Source organism: Crotalus tigris, unplaced genomic scaffold (assembly GCF_016545835.1).
Source record: "Crotalus tigris isolate CLP2741 ecotype Arizona unplaced genomic scaffold, ASM1654583v1 scf7180000024362.2655971311:6658466, whole genome shotgun sequence".
NCBI classification, from domain to species: Eukaryota; Metazoa; Chordata; class Lepidosauria; order Squamata; family Viperidae; genus Crotalus; species Crotalus tigris.
In genome coordinates, this window is record NW_024100530.1 from 591,935 (window position 1) to 601,708 (window position 9,774).

Consider the following 9,774-nt stretch of genomic DNA (forward strand, 5'->3'; position numbering starts at 1 on the left):
TACAGAATAAGTTAAGCGACAGTCTGAAGGCTCCTGTCTCTTTTTTCTGACAGTTTCCTAGGGAGGGAAGGAAGGAAAACGGAAGGAAAGAAGGATAAAGAAAGAAAGAAGGAAAAAGAAAGAAAGAAAGAAAGAAAGAGGAAGGAAGGAAGGAAGGAAGGAAGGAAGGAAGGAAGGAAGGAAGGAAGGAAGGAAGGAAGGAAGGAAAGAAATAGAAAGAGGAAAGCCAAATCACACTGGAAAAGCTGTTGCAGAAAAAGAAGACACAATGTCTCAGACATCATTTTTATCACACAAATAGCGCTCTCTTGTGGAAACATTAAAGGCAGCCTTATAACGTATCTGACACAATTTAGAATACTGCAGATATAGTTATACTAATGGCCTGTAATGTACTTCAAATACTAAGGCAGGCCAATAGCAGATCCACAATTATTCAAATAATGAGTTTGGTCCATTGCAATTATAAAAATATTCCTCTGTCTCCCTCTCTCTGTCCCCGGCATTTTTTTTTTTCTGAATGAACTTCACTTTTGAGTATCCAAGCTTGCTAGCTGAAAAATTAGTTGGGTAGATGTCAGGAATGACCAATGCGGGGAACCCAGTTCATTGGTGACCACCCTCTTTTCCTACGTCTTAAATTTCACTCTCTCCTATTTGGCCATGTTTCATGTAGGATCTGAAAGTATTCACCTTCCTTCATTGAGTAGTTTGGGCCTTTCTTAAGAGTAAGTACTGCTGAACTCAACAGTACAGGAACAACTGGTCACTTAGTGACTGTTTGAAGTTATGATAGGCCAGTGGTTCTCAACCTTTCTAATGTCACGACCCCATAATACAGTTCCCCATGTTGTGGTGACCCCCAACCACTTATACATCACCGGGTGCCAGGGGCGTGGCCAAAGAAAAGGGAGAAAAAAAATGGCGGACAGCCTTGTTTGGCGACCCCCATGAAATGGCCGTTCGACCCCAAATGGGGTCCCGACCCACAGGTTGAGAACCACTGTGATAGACCTCTGTGGGGATACTTACAACCCAGATTCAATGTTCCAGTGAGTATAGAAAACAGATTTAAAAAGCATATCAATAAATACTGTGATTGCCTGGCTACTTCTGATACCACAGCCTGAATGCTTTATTAAAAATGTCTTACAAGACTTACAAGTGCTGGTACCGATTCAGACTGCAGACAAGTTTACACCTTTCACTGCATTATGAAAAACTCCCTGCCTGCAGAAGGCTAATCCTTCAGTGATAAACTAGTGCCAAGCTTTTCTCTGTGACTATTCTTTAGGTAAAAAAGTGGTTTAAAAAAAAAATCTGCCTTCTCTCGTAGAATTAATCTCAGAGATCCTTTTACCCTGTTCATACTTGCTCATGTGGGATTACTGGTGACAAGTTTCTCAACAGAAATGTTTTATACCAAGCTGGCAGGCTGAAACATTGCAAAGACACAAATAAATAAGCAGTTCCTTTGCTATCTGTTCAGACAGTAGATGTCTCCCTTTGCTTGCGGCTGTGTGTGTGTGTGTGTGTGTGTGTGTGTGTGATGCACTTCGCCAGGCACACCAGGCAAGCATCAACGGCCAGTATGAATTAGTTTCCTTTTCCAGGCTAACATTCCCGTCATGCTTTGTAGAAAATCCACAAGGGAGAGGAGATAATGTGGAGTACAAGCACTGCAGACAGATCATCATGAAAGCAACAAATTATAACCTTCACTAAAGAGCAACATACACACAAGCATCCTTCGGCTAGCAGGATGGCAAGCCTGGTTCTTGAGTTGCCAGCAGGTTCAAGAGTCTCCTTGGCACAACTTAAGTGATTCCTTTCAATTCAAGATTCTCATGGCAACCTCAAGAGCAACCAAATGGATTACAGGGAATACAAACAGGGAAGAGACGAATAATGCAGGCAAGAGAATAGAGTTACTGTACCGGCAGCAGAGCAAAATGACAAGGGGAATTGCAATGAAAGAGAAGCAAAACGTCGCTGCAAACCTTGGAGGACTCTTGCACATTGTGAAACCTGGCAGAATTTGGGCTTTCTCCGTAGTGACTCTAGTCCTTGAACAATGGGGCTAAAACTCTGTGTGTGTAAGAGTCAGTAGTGTACTAGTAAAAAAAAAAGAGAAAGAAAGAAAGAAAGAAAACACCAAAACAAAACCTCTTATCTAATCATATTGCATGAAAAATCAGGAGGACAAAAGAGCCACAGAGTGCTTTCTCCCAACCCTGGGGAGATATTAAGGATGAATGAAACGCCGTGGATTTGAACGGAATGCGCAGACCTTCGGAACAATAGTTTTCTGGGAGCTAAAAGTGTTCTCCCATCTGCAAAATTCTCTGCGAGTCGAAAAAAATACGCCCTGCATTTAAATAAATGATTGGCATGAGGGCAAAACGTTTTGCTGTATTTGCCTAAGCACCACAAAGCTGTTCCCATTATTGGTCGCATAATCTGGCATCCATGGGAAAAAAAAAAAAGAAGAAGAGGAAGAATAGATTTAGAATCTCTAAGGCTATAAAAGACAGCCAGTTTAGTTCAATAGGTAAAATGCTGAACTAGGAGTGGGAGACCATGAGTTCTAGTCCCACCTTAGGCACAAAACCAGCTGGGTAACCTTAAGCCAATCCCTCTTTCTTAGCCCTAGGAAGAAGAGTAAGGATGCCATGGAGATAGAGAACTGTTGAACAGAAAGCTAAAGCTAAAGGCTTCCCTGTCAATCATTTCTTGGGAACAGTGCTCATTTTTCTCCATCATGCAGCACTTGGATCTCGAACCCCCAGCTGTTCCAGTGGACAAACTCAGCATCTTTAACCACTGAACCGTCATGTCTCCAATGTTGGAAAGAAGCAGCCAAAGTAACCTGAGATGTGGTAAGGATTTCATCCGTAGGTTTTAATACCACCACATGGAATCAATCTGGACCAAAGCCTCTGCACTCAACATAAATCAAGCTTATTTAGCCATACCCATTTGGCAGTGGTTCAATCAGGCTACCCATTCTCATTTTCATTTCTGCCCTGAGTCTATATGTAATTGAAATCTAGGAATGTTTCTCAAATCTGCATCTGCAGAGACTACAAATGGTGCCCAAATTTGCAAGCCGACTAGTATAATTCATCAACTTCAGTTTTGCAGCTTCCAAACAGATTTCTTCTACGTCATCATCTTTTCTATTCTACTCTGAATATTACAGACATTTAACCTTTCAGCAATTGTCAAGATCACATAACCTTTAAGATCTGCTTTCAAGCCTTGTTCAGGTTGGAACCAGCACAAACACCTGGGGAGAAGCTGGATTCTCTTCTTTGGATGGTTGCAGGTAGGACACACATGGTTCTTTTACCTGCCAAGGTGTATCCAATATTTTAAACCACTGCAATCCAGAATATTGCTTTCATTTACACAACGCAAGCTCATCGTAATTTCAACATGCCGGTTGTTGAGAAAAAAAAACTCGCCCTGCCTACTTTTATTTTGTAATTTCTTAGTATCACTAGAGTGTGCTGCAGTTCACAAAATCTTACACAGCCACGAGCTCCTTAATGAGCCATCTTAGTTAGGCTATTCTGTATTTGAAATTCAGTCAAAGAATCTCCCACTGAACAGGCATCTATGTTTGAAGCAATGCATATTGATGAGAATTCATGAGTAGAACACAATTGTGCTCATCAGCCTGGACTATATTTAAAAAACACAGCATGTTCAGCTCTCTATAACATTTATATCATTATATCATTTAATCCCAACTTTCCTGGGAGAACTCAAAGTGGTGTCTGGAGAGGTCTCACCCTAATTTCATACCCCAACAAAAATCCTATGTAGTAGTTTCAGCTTTCAGATTGGCTCTAGTCGAGGGAACTGAAACTTGGGTCTCTCCAGAGTCCAAAATAGTTCACTACTATAATACATTACTTTATATTCTGTATGAATGCCTACAAAACCAAACATACTGACTATGCAGACCATCCCACTAAACTCTTTAGAATTATTTGTGGAAGATGGGATTACACCACAGATAAGGAAACATTGCTATTTACACTTGGTAAATAAAGCAGCAAACATCTGGAGATGTTGAAGGATAAGCACGTCTAGTCTTATTTCAGTATATAAGTATATAAGTAAACCCTGGGTATAAAATGGAATTATGATGTTATTTAGCTCAAACCCAAACCTATAGTTAGTAGACCTATAGCAGGGGTGTCAAACTCGCGATGTCACATGACGTCACGCAATGTATCGGGCCGGTTTTGCCATTGCCGGCAATGGGGTGGGCACAGCTTCCACCTGACATGTCCGGCCCACGGGCCAGCAATTTGACACTCCTAATCTATAAAGACAGTATGGTGTAGCATTTAAGGCATCAGGCTTGAAACCACGAGACTGAGAGTTCTAGTCCCATCTTAGGCACAAAGCCAACTAGGTGACCTTGGGCTGGTCAACAAAGATTGACCCAGTTGTCATAATTCAATCTTTATACACCTTTGGTCTTGGATGATTGAGTCTTCATTACACCAGTTTTGGTCACCACGATGTAAAAAAGATGTTGAGACTCTAGAAAGAGTACAGAGAAGAGCAACAAAGATGATTAGGGGACTGGAGGCTAAAACATACAAGGAAAGGCTGCTGGAATTGAGTATGTCTAATTTAATGAAGAGAAGGACGAAGGGGGACATGATAGCAGTGTTCCAATATCTCAGGGGCTGCCACAAAGAAGAGAGAGTCAAGCTATTCCCAAAGGGCCTGAAGGCAGGATAAGAAGCAACGGGTGAAAACTGATCAAGGAGAGAAGCAACCTAGAACTAAGGAGAAACTTCCTGACGGTTAGAACAATTAACCAGTGGAACAACCTGCCTCCAGAAGTGGTGAGTGCTCCAACACTAGAAGTTTTTAAGAAGAAACTGGACAGCCATTTGTCCAAAACAGTATAGGGTTACCTGCCTGAGCAAGGGGTTGGACAATTACCTCCAAGGTCCCTTCCAATATTGTTATTATTATTATTATTATTATTATTATTATTATTATTATTAGGCCAGTCACTTTCTACTCAGCCCTAGGAAGGAGGCAATAGCAAACCACTTTTGAAAAAAAAAATCTTGCCAAGAAAACTGCAGGGCCTTATGCAAGCAGTCTCTGAGAATTGAACATGAAAAGGGAAGGAAAAAAAGAAGTACACCTGTACAAACTGGGCATGACTTGGCTGAGCGTCAGAGACAACACCATCTGCTTTAGTGTGGGAAGTGAAATGTCGAAGGAGACACTTGCGAAGTGTCAAGGACCACTGAGGGGCTTCTACGAAGGGAGAGAAGGACCTTTGTACCAAAGAAAGGAACAGAGCAAAAATGGTATAGTTGCTTCAGGCTGGTAGAAGTGGCACCCTGCTTTTACTTCTCGATTAAAACAGACCTGCCACTGTGCTCCTTCCTCATTGGCCAGCCTGTCAACTGTAAAACGTTTTGAGCCCTCTATTAATAGGCAATTAAAACGCATCCCTTTTTGCTCAGGCAAATTTTTCCTTTTTATTCGCTTTATTTCATTTCCTGGGATTTGCACAACCCTCCAGTTTTGCTTTCTGAATCCGGGTCAAAAAGTGAGAGAAAGAAGATGGGGTTTGTGTGTACAAAAGAGAGAGAACAAGTAAGAACACAGCCACAGTGTCTCTTGGCCCCTTCGAATGATATTTGAGCAATTGTTTGCACAGATTTAACGGATTACAGGTTTGGGCAGATCATATGGGTGGCAATTATAAAACCAATTCAAGACCAAGATTTGAAACAATGGACAATGCATGCTAAAATATTTGTAGCCAAGGATGAAACAGCAACAAGAACTGAGAAATAAAAGCAGCCATAGGTGACAATGTCTCACTTGGGGTGCTGGAGAGAGGCTATTATTTTTAGAGGACTGTTCCTATGCTGTGCATTATTTATCCTTTCCCATAGTTTGTTAAGATACTGCCTTTCAAACTTAATTTATTGGAAACTAAAGATGTTTTCTAAAAATAACTTTGAAGCTGCTAAAAAATGCAGCTTTCCACTTGTAAGTTTCCACCAGCTGGGCCTGTCTGGTTTAGAATTGACACCCTTGAGAATTCAAAATAAGATTTAAAATTGCGGGGGGGGGGAAGCAGAGGGAGGACAGGGCTTATGGAAAAATGATAAGATTCTTATTATCACCCCATTACCTGAATATTACCCAGAATCCACTTTACAAACAACGCAGGTCATTTTTAAAACCCTGTATTGAACAGTGTGACGAAAAGAGACTCAAAGAACCAAGAATGCCATGAGGAGTTACTTCTAAGTACTGTAGTTTCTTTATTTTTGTTCACCTGCAGACAGAATCTTGCCAGATTAAAGAAACTATCTACATTAACTATAGATACACTCTATGAATTTCTAAGGTGAGTCCGCCTTTGCTGTCTTGCTTTTCCATCAGACATTCCAAGCTCTGCTGCCTCTTGGAAGCAACTCCTCCCTGTTGCGACTCTTACTCCACTCAACCACAGATAATCCTAAAGATGTTTTTCCAAAAGGCACTTGGAGTTTCTTGCGTCCAGTTTCCAACAAAGTCCAGTTGCCTTTTGGAAAAGCATCTTTGGGACAACCATGACCTGGATGATTTAGACTCTCCATAGACAATCACAAATAATGGTGGCATGGTAGCCAACTTCTATTCACCCTTGTGAGGTTTTGGTTACTCTTTAAGATAGAACCGCTTCTCTTGAATGGTGGTCAGCCTTTGCCATGTTAACGTCTTCCCAGGGTTCAATCAAGTATGGGTGTTAATTTATGACACAGATTTACCCACATCTAAAGGTCTCAAGATGCTTCCCCAAATGAAGAGACAGAAAGAATAAAATAACTATCCAAAGAGCAGCCCATGTATCATCCACCCCCAACAATCAGTGAAAAAATGAGGTCTTAAACAATCTGCAAAAAGCATAGTATCATTTTTTCCCCACCTCAAGCACAAAGTCCAGAAGCAGTTTCCAACTAGAAACAAAAGTATTTACCAGTATATTCTTTTCTTTTATCAATAGTAAATTTAGCTGCTAATTCCATCAGCTTTTGTAGACTACATACTATGAGTTTGGGTTTTACTGATTAGATTGATTTGTTGACATAGAAATGGCTAGTTCATACTACTATAGAAATGTAAAAAGTTGAGATTTGATGTTTATGCCTTATTCTACTGTAACAGAGGGAGTCAGAAGTCAACATTTTTTTCTTGCCCCACCCCTTTTCTATACTTCTTTTTCCCCTTCCCCTACCATTGTTCCTTACTATTTGCTTTTGTATTTTTGTATTTTATGTTATAAGTGAATAAAAATCTTATTAAAAAAAAACAATTTGCAAAAAGCAAGGAGACTGGGAATTGTCCATTATATGGGACAGCTGCAAAAATGAAATGCCTTATTTTGCACAGAGGCAGGATTGATAAAAACTCTTTGCAGGAGTGCATGTGTGTGTGTCTGTGTGTTTGTGTAGATGTTAATGAGAAATATGATAATCAAGATCATCACGATCCTAAGTATCCAGGAATTTAGCCATGTGGGGACCTTAAAAGTGACTCACATTTTCTCCCAATTAAACAAACAAGAAAAGTTTTTTTTTAAAAAAAAAACAATTTTAATTTAAGTATTCCTAAAAACTGCAGAGCATTATCTGTTTCAGGAGATATTCCACCTTATTTAGGAGAGGAAGGAACACCTCCCGTGAGGTATCTTTAGGTGTGACTTGCATACATCTTTAAACAAATATGTTTTGTCCTTGCGATTGTTTTAGTGTATGCAAATCTGTGCAAATAATTACTACATTGATATAATTAGTTGGCTAAAATGCTTTTCACAGCCTAATCACAGTGGTACATGACTACTTGAATCCTCACACAGAGCTGTGAAAAGAAAAACAGATTGTGCGCGCAACACTCTCTCCACCATGTAAATGTAATATTGTGCTATTTTAAGTGCGGGGCAAAACGCTTTAACTAAATAAATCCAAATCAATTTTTCCTTGTTCATCATCTTCCAAAACATTTTTAGATGTTCCTTACGAATGTGATAGACAAGGAAAAAAAAAAACTACTTTGTAATCTAGTCTGCCGTTCTCTACGGCATCAGCTTTGGGTATTGATGAAAGGAAGAAGGAGAAATTAGAAAATGAAGGGAAAAGAGATTAGCAAAATCCCTTCTGTACAAATAATTGTACAAATAATCCTTGACTTAACGACTACAATTCAGCCCAACATTTCCGTTGCTAAGTGAGACCGTTGTTAAGTGAATTCTGTTCCATATTATGACCTTTCTTGCTACAATTGTTAAGTAAATCGCTGCAGTGGTTAAATTAGTAACACGATTGTTAAGTGAATCTGCCTTCCCCATTGACTTTGCTTGTCAGAGAAGTTGGAGAAGGGGATCACGTGATCCCAGGACACTGCACCCGTCCCAAACACATGCCAGTTGATCACGGGACCATGGGGATGCCACAACAGTCATAAGTCTCTTTTTTCAGTGTCACTTCGAGCAGTTTGTCGAGATGAGCTGTATGCTTCATTATCCAACAATTGGGGGATCTACAGGGAGTGATCCATAAAAGTCAGGATGGTGGCAGATGTGGCTATAGACTTCTGGGGCTGCAGGTGTTCCTCGACTTATGACTGAAGTTGCAAAGGTCCTACCTGGGACCTACTTAGGACCTAGATTTGAAGTTCTGTCAGTTGCAACCCTCCCATGGTTATGTGACTTGAACTTCAGGTGCTCAGCAAACTGGCTGCGTTTACAGCCCTTGCCGTGTCCTGCAGTCATGGGGCCACATTTTATGGCAGTTTTGTTGAAAACTGGCATTTACTTTCAGTTTTCGATAAAACCATGTTCTAAACCAGTGTTTTTCAAACTTGGCATGCGGGCTGGAGAATTCTGGGAGTTGGAAGTCCACACCTCTAAAGTTGCGGAGTTTGAGAAACGGACTCCAAATGGACTCAATTTGATACTTCCCAGTTTTTCTTCCTGCCCTGGTTAAATTACTTAATCAGATTTTTCAGACATCGTGCAGCAGAGACACTGAAAGTCTTCTGAAGTTCAGTGGTCTCAGCTAATAATGAGAGTAAATCATAGCCACACACCAATTTCCACCAGTCTTACACGGAGTTAAACCTTCCTACATAAATATTCACCCCTGAAATAAATCAGGCCCATTAGCGGGAGCCCTGCCAAATAAAACAGCAGAAGTCTTGACGGTTATCAAGCCAGTTAGCAGAATAAACCTATTAAATAAATAAATTTGTTCTCCCCCAATTTATGACGGTGCTATACTTAAAGTGAAACCTTTTAAATGAACAGATTTACTGTGCCCGGAGATCTCCACGGGGTCTGGATAATTATGCAAAGGCAAGGCGTTACTTTTAAAGGGGATGAATAGGGCTGGTACTTGTCATGATTTACAGCCAGACACTGAAAAATGGTAATGGCACAAAATAAGCTTTTGCAAACTTCTTTTGGCAGACAGAAAATGCTTGATTTACCCAGGGCATCCATCAGTTCTATATTTTAGATTAAAGCAGATAGATAGCTAGGAAAGATGTGTGTGATTATCCTGCACAACACTGTTGAGGGGCGATAACTGCTTTACTGTTCATATTGGTAAGGGGGCAATTTTATTGTCTATGAAAGGGAGTCAATGGTGATATTCTAGACTTCTGGGATTGGACAACATGAGCTACGTTCTATTCTGTCCTGTTAAACGTCAAGCCAGTTAGTGGAAGAAGCTA